Source organism: Scylla paramamosain, chromosome 1, assembly GCF_035594125.1.
Source record: "Scylla paramamosain isolate STU-SP2022 chromosome 1, ASM3559412v1, whole genome shotgun sequence".
In the NCBI taxonomy this organism is placed as follows: Eukaryota; Metazoa; Arthropoda; class Malacostraca; order Decapoda; family Portunidae; genus Scylla; species Scylla paramamosain.
This window is the reverse complement of record NC_087151.1, coordinates 30,918,521-30,926,020: the sequence shown is the minus strand read 5'-3', so window position 1 is coordinate 30,926,020 and position 7,500 is coordinate 30,918,521. Positions and strand designations below refer to the sequence as shown.

Here is a 7,500-nt window from a genome sequence, read left to right as displayed (position 1 = left end):
GGCGCCTGGCAGGTAGGGAGGGAGTGGTGGGTAGAGAGGGAGATAAGGGAAGAGGGAGTAAGGGAAGGGAGAGAAGAGAAGGGAAGGGGCATGAGAGAACGGAAGGAGGGAGTGAAGGGAAAGGATGGAGGTGAATAAGTGAAGGAAAGTAGAGGGAAATTGAGGAAAGAGAAGGACGATGGATGGAAGGTTATAGAATAGAAATGTTGAGGAGGAAAGGAAGGCAGGGAAGGACGGCAAGGATGGAGAAAGAAAGATAAAGAAAGGAAGGAGTGAAGGGAAAGGATAGAGGTGTATAAATGAAGGAAATGAAAGGAAAAGTGGAGGAAAAAGAAGAACAAAGGATAGAAAAAAATAGGGAAGTTAAGGAAGGAAGCCAGAGATGGAGAGAGAAAGAGAGGCAAAGAAGGAAAGGAGTATGTGAAGTGAAAGGACGGAGGTGAATAAATAAGGGATAGGAGAGAAAAATGAAGGAAGAAAAAAAGGGTAGAATGTTTTAGAATATGAAAATTGAGAAAGAAAAGCAGGTGGATAAGGAAGAGAGAGAAGGGAAGCATGAAAGGAGGAAGAAAGATAAAAAAAAAGAGGTATTAATATGTAACCTAAAAAAAGGAGAGAAAAATTAAGAAAGAAAGATTCAGATAGATAGAAAGGAGAGAGAAAAGGAGCAAGAAACAGTAAGTGTGGACAAAGGGAAGGATAAAGGGAGGGAGGGAGAAGAGGAGGAAGACCAGGGAAGAGGAGAAAGGTAAATAGACAAACAAAGAGGGAGAATGGGAGTAAAGGAAGAGAGAGAGAGAGAGAGAGAGAGAGAGAGAGAGAGAGAGAGAGAGAGAGAGAGAGAGAGAGAGAGAGAGAGAGAGAGAGAGTGGAGGAGGACAGCTAAAGGGGAAAAAGATTAAGGAGAGAACAATTGCACGGAAAAAAAGATGAAAAAATTAAAGCGAAGTAAAATGAGACATGATTTGTAGGGAAAGAAGTTATTTTCATTGAGAGAGAGAGAGAGAGAGAGAGAGAGAGAGAGAGAGAGAGAGAGAGAGAGAGAGAGAGAGAGAGAGAGAGAGAGAGAGAGAAATCTAACCTAACCTAACCTAACCTGTTGTACGCATATACCTTACAATGCCATACACACACACACACACACACACACACACACACACACACACACACACACACACACACACACACACACACACACACACACAGGGATAATTTCAATCACCGCCAAACTTCTCAATAAGGTTTCAGTTGGTACCCCGTAAATCACCGGACAGTTACGTACAGCACCTCTCCCTCTCTCCCTCTCCCTCTCCCTCTCCCTCTCACTTGCCTCCTCTCAGTCTCCTCTCACCCCCAATTTAGCGACATTGTGCACCCCAGTAGTTCCTCCCCCTCCCCCCACATACTTTACACGTAACCCACAACAATACATACGCCTCTTTCGCTCGCGCGCGCGCGTGTGTGTGTGTGTGTGTGTGTGTGTGTGTGTGTGTGTGAAGAGGAAGGAGAAGAAAAATATTAAGAAGAGAGAGAGAGAGAGAGAGAGAGAGAGAGAGAGAGAGAGAGAGAGAGAGAGAGAGAGAATATAAGCACTCTCTCTCTCTCTCTCTCTCTCTCTCTCTCTCTCTCTCTCTCTCTCTCTCTCTCTCTCTCTCTCTCTCTCTCTCTCTCTCTCTCTCTCATTCACGCTCCCCTGCTCTCCCTCCTCTGCATTGCCTCCCTCACTGTTTTCTCCCTCTCTCTTTCTTTACTCCCCTCCCTTCCTCTCTCCCCTCCCTTGGAAAAAAAAAAAGAAAGGGAAAAGAAAGAAAATAAAAATCGGAGCGACAAACAAGAGGCTTCTGCATTATGCTGCTCGGGGAGAGAAAAAAATATATATGAGAGGAGCTGTCGTCGCGTGTTACGAGAGAGAGAGAGAGAGAGAGAGAGAGAGAGAGAGAGAGAGAGGTGGGTAAGGTGATCGACGGGCACTAAAAGAGAGAGATGTAACAGGCGTACACGCTCATTTTTTTTCTTATTATTACTGATGTTGAAGAAAAGGAAAGAAAAACAGATGAATAGTTAAAGACGCGTAGGTGAATAGTAGTAGTAGTAGTAGTAGTAGTAGTAGTAGTAGTAGTAGTAGTAGTAGTAGTAGTAGTAATATAGCGCTGTAATGGAACAGAAAAGGAACACAAAGAAAGAACAACTGCTAGATGTGTTTTTTTTTTCTTTCCTCTTAAACTCTTACGGAAAAAAATAAAAATCTTTAGAAGTGTTATTCCTTTAGAGAGATCATCCGAATCAAGCCAAAAACTGCACAGTGAAATTTCTTAAGCTTAGTAATAGTAGTAGTAGGAGGAGGAGGAAGAGGAGGAGGAGGAGGCGGAGGCGGAGGAGGAAAAAGATGAGGAAGTAGATAGTAGCAGAAGTAGTAGTGATAATACCAGCAGCAGCAACATCAACAGTAGTAGTAGTAGTAGAAGTATGAATAGTAGTAGTAGTAGTAGTAGTAGTAGTAGTAGCAGCAGCAGCATCAGCAGTACTAGTAGAAGCAGTAGCGCAGTAGCATTAGTAGTCACAACAACACGTACACTACCACACCCCCACCAGTGCCTCTCCTGGTAGTGGTAGTGGTGGTGGTGGTGGTGGCGGCGGCGCTGGTGCTGTCGGCAGGCTTGGAGGGATAATCACTTTGGCAAACGTGAACGAAGCTTAACGAACTGGTCCCGGTTGATTGGGTGTTCCATGTGTCCAGGCGGCCGCTTGATGACGCTCCCCTCTCCCCCTTCCTCCCCCCTCTCCCCTCTCCTCTCCCCACGTCCCCACCCCCCAAAGGGATTATCAATGAATTATTTAAAGGTTATTGAGGGAGGGGAAGGGGAAGAAGGGTAACAGGAGGGAGGGGAAAAAAAGGGGGATGGGTGTTGTAAGAGTTTTGATGCTTCATGGGTGGTGTGTGTGTGTGTGTGTGTGTGTGTGTGTGTGTGTGTGTGTGTGTGTTATTGTTCGTATATTTTTATCTTGCCTTTGCCGTCTTTATATTTTTTATTTTATTTTATTTTATTTCTCATTATTATTATTATTATTATTATTATTATTATTATTATTATTATTATTATTATTATTATTATTATTGTTCTTTTTCTTCTTTTCCTCCTCTTCCTCCTACGACTTTGTATTAGAGTTATATTTGCACATTTTTCCACGTTTGCACGCGCGCCCCCGGGAGAGAGAGAGAGAGAGAGAGAGAGAGAGAGAGAGAGAGAGAGAGAGAGAGAGAGAGAGAGAGCTGCATCACTGACGAGGTAATGGGCCAGATACAGTCAGGTTTATTATTCAAAAGTGTGTGTGTGTGTGTGTGTGTGTGTGTGTGTGTGTGTGTGTGTGTGTGTGTGTGTGTGTGTGTGTACATATGTCACTCGACCTCCCACCCACCATCTCCCTCCCTTGTCACTGTTTCTCACTCCCTCCAACTCCCCTTTTCTCTCCGTCTTATTTCCTCCTCCTCCTCGTCCTCCTCCTCCTCCTCCTCTCTCTATTTTCCTTTCCATCTCCTTTCATTTGCTTTTCCTTTACTTTTTTCCTCTGCGTACTTTTCTTCTCCTCCTCTTTATTGTTTTGTATCCCTCACTTCTTTTTTATCTCTCCTCTCCTCTCTCATCTTTTCTTTCTCCTGTTTTATTTATATACATATCATTCTATTCTCTTTCTTCTTCATAATTCCTGCGATTTCATTTTCCTCTTTTTCTCCTCCTCCTCCTCCTCCTCCTCCTCCTCCTCCTCCTCCATGAAAATTCAGCCAGTTCAAACATGCGACGCTACAAAAATCATCGTTGTGGATTAACATTTTATTCACTCATTCATTTATTCATTCATTTATTTATCGGTGAGCGTGTTTGTCTTTAATTGTTTGTTCACAGACGCGTTCCTTGACTTGTATTACTTGTTTTCTTTTTACGAGTATTTCTTTTTTTTTTTTAGAGAGATGTGCTGTTTCGTTTTCTTAATTCCTTTGTTTACTGATTTTTTTTATTTTAGTTTCTTTCTTTGTTTTTTTTAAATTTCCTCTTGTTTTTTTTTTGTTTTTATCTGTTTGTTTCTTGATATCTTTTCTTTTTTTTGTGTTTGCTTCTCCAGTTCCTTATTTTTTTTTTTATTCTTTTTGTTAGTGCGTTTATTTGTGTATTTGATTATTCATTCATTCATTCCGTTTGTGCATGAGGACTGGAGGTGGGAGAGATAGGTTAGGTAGATGTGTGTGTGTGTGTGTGTGTGTGTGTGTGTGTGTGTGTGTGTGTGTGTGTGTGTGTGTCTGATCCTCTCTCTCTCTCTCTCTCTCTCTCTCTCTCTCTCTCTCTCTCTCTCTCTCTCTCTCTCTCTCTCTCTCTCTCTCTCTCCTGATTGTATATGCTCTGTTGTCATTCATCTTTTTATCTATTTATTTATTATTATTTATTTATTTATTTTTATACATCTTAAATTACTATTTCATATTTTGATCTTGAATGAAAAAGAAATCCATCTTAATTTTGTTCCTCTTCCTCCTCCTCCTCCTCCTCCTCCTCCTCCTCCTCCTCCTCCTCCTCCTGCACCTCTTCCACCTCAAAAAATACCTGTGCGACGGAGGAGACCCGGACATAAACACCAGGTAAAGACGAAGCGAAGTTAGGACAGAACCAAGAGCCAGACAGAGACTGAGATGAAAAAGAAAGAGAGAAAAGAAGAAGAGGGGAGAGAGCAGTGCCTGAGGGATTGAGGGAAGGGAAGGGAAGGGAAGGTGGGGGCGGTGGTGTCGGGCAGGGGCGGGGCAGGTCGTCACAAAACACCAGCAGACCAGTTAGTAAACACGCCCTAATCGGCTTATCACCTGAATAATTCATACCCCCGCCACAATCGGCAATTTTGATTAAGACATTATGCGGATTTGACTCGAGGGGGGACTGGGAGAGGAAAAAAAGGAATGAAAAAAAAAAGAATCGGACTAAAAATAGAAAATTAATGTATGTGTACGGTACCAAATAAGGAAACAGAGAGAAAAACGCTGCACAAATACAATGAGAGAAGCGAAATTACAAGGGAGTACAAGGGAGAAAGGGAGGAGCGAATAGAGGCGATGGTTGGGCGGACAACACCAGGACCTTTTGTTGTGTAATGGGGTGACTATTATCTCGGGGAGGAGCTTACGGGGATTAAGCGTGTTGCGGTGTCCTCCCCTCACCCCTCACCCCCTTACCCCCTCACCCCGTCACCCTTCAAGAGGTGTTGTGCGGGTTGTGTAGAGGGCGGGGCGGCCACTTAGAGAAGAAGGGAAGGCTGAATTGAGGGGAAAAAGAGGAAATTGATAGCATATTGATTGAGTGACCGATTGATTTAAATGTTCCTGGCGCGGCGTCATCGTGGTCATATGGCGGGAAGGACACAAGTTGAGGGGAGATGCAGAGAGTGGGACGCGGGGAGAGAAGCCTTGTTGTGAAGAAAAAGGGCTGGATTTAACGAGAAAAAAAGGGAGAAATTGATAACATGAATAACAGAAAATGTATAAAAGGGAGGATTGATTTCATAGCAGGTACAATATTATTTGAACTCTTTTACTGGCACAAGTCGGAAGAAGAAGAAGAAAAAAGAAAGTAAGAAAAGGAAATAAACTAATGACGATTTGACACTTGTAACTTTATTTGAGTGACCGTGGATGACTCGGTAATAACCACAGACACTATGAACACTCCACCGCTCCTCATTCTATTAGATTATATTCCAGATTTCCACTGAACCATTTTATTAAGCTTGAGGAGACATTGTAGTAAATTTAGAAAGAATATGCGTGTTGTATGGTTTTTTTTATATATATATTCATGAAGGTGTTTGATATAAAGGGGATGTTTCTTCATTGTTTAATTCATCAACTTGAGATTGATTAAAAAGTCTCAGTTTATTGTTTAAAGGAGAGGAAGGTGATAATGATTTTTTTGGGAGAATATAAAAAATTATAGACTATTTTTAAGAATGTGGAAAATGTACTTGTCATAATGCTTCAGAGAGTGAAAAATGTTAATGTAGAGTACATACAATCAGGGGGCAGAGAGAGAGAGAGAGAGAGAGAGAGAGAGAGAGAGAGAGAGAGAGAGAGAGAGAGAGAGAGAGAGAGAGAGAGAATCAAAACTAAATGATGAAAGACACATACAGAGAAATTAATACCGCGGTAATACGTACAAACTGACGAGATGAAAGGAAAAGTAATCTTAATAATGGTAGTACAAAAAAAAAAAAAAAAAAGACAGTTGAGAATTTACGCCAACGAATCATCATAAACTACAACAGAAGTAAAACCTAGATACGAACTTGGAATCTCAAAAAATACATAAATAAATAAATAAATAAATAAATAAGTAAATAAATAAATACGACTCTTACGTTTTATTAAGAAAGGAGAAAGAGAAACAAAAAAAACATCCACTGAAAAAAAAGACCAAAAATAAGAAAATCTGTCAGGAAAATTTATAGCAACAGGGAAAACTTATAACAACAACAAAAAAAAAACATATGACCCTTCTGTATTTTTTTGTAATAGAGAAAGCAAAAAAATAGGCCATTGGAAAAAAAAGTAAAAAAAAAAAGAAAGAAAGAATAGAAAAACAATCAGGAAAAAACTGTAAATTTATAACAACAACACCACGGACGTTGCCATATTTTCTCCCTCCCATTCTTCCCTTCAATAATGTCATAAATTCAAGGACTCATAAACGACAGAAGCTTCACGGTGGGGGCAAAGGTTCTTATCCGCTTCTGTATAGATTTCAATGCTCTTACGGACACATTCAATTATCAGGGACGGGGAGAGAGAGAGAGAGAGAGGGGGGGTGATCGTGATGGTGATGGTGGTGGTGGTGGTGGTGGAGAGAGGGATGGGATGGGAAGGGGAAAAGGGGAGGGGAGGTTGGGGTGGAAGGTCATGATGATGGTTGTGGGTAGTGAGGTTGAACGAGGTGGCAGGTGGTGATGGGGTAGAGGAGGAGGAAGAGGAGGAGGAAAGGGAGGAGGAGGAGAGATGAAGGGGATAGGAATGATGTCTCAATTAAATGTGTTTCTCCTCTTCTTTCTTGTGTTCTTCCTTCTCTTCTTGCTTTTTTTTTTTTCTTCTTCTTCTTCTTCTTCTTTACTCGGTTTTGTTTAAGCATCTGCCTGTATGAGAGAAAGCTGTGTGTGTGTGTTTGTGTGTGTGTGTGTGTGTGTGTGTGTGTGTGTGTGTGTGTGTGTGTGTGTGTGTGACGCCAGATGGGAGGACAGAGTGGGGACAAGTGTGACGGGCGGTGGTGCATGACGGCGGGACGGACGGACACACACACACACACACACACACACACACACACACACACACACACACACACAAGGGTTATTTCTGGGTGGTTTTTAATTGTTTTCTTCCTCACTCTCATAAAGCATCGTTAATTATTTTATTTTTTCTCATAAATTTGTTCAGTCTTTTTTCGGTTAATTAATTAATTTATTTATTTATTCATT

General features: G+C 41.5%; 1 protein-coding gene and 1 long non-coding RNA gene across 2 annotated transcripts in view; one reads left to right on the top strand and one right to left on the bottom strand.

Moving 5' to 3' along the window:
• Positions 1 to 7,500, bottom strand: part of LOC135103531 (paired mesoderm homeobox protein 2B-like) — a 110,148-nt gene that overhangs the window by 54,462 nt on the left and 48,186 nt on the right. The gene's annotated exons all lie outside the window — the stretch shown is intronic.
• Positions 1 to 7,500, top strand: part of LOC135103570 (uncharacterized) — a 21,941-nt gene that overhangs the window by 13,800 nt on the left and 641 nt on the right. The window lies entirely within an intron of this gene.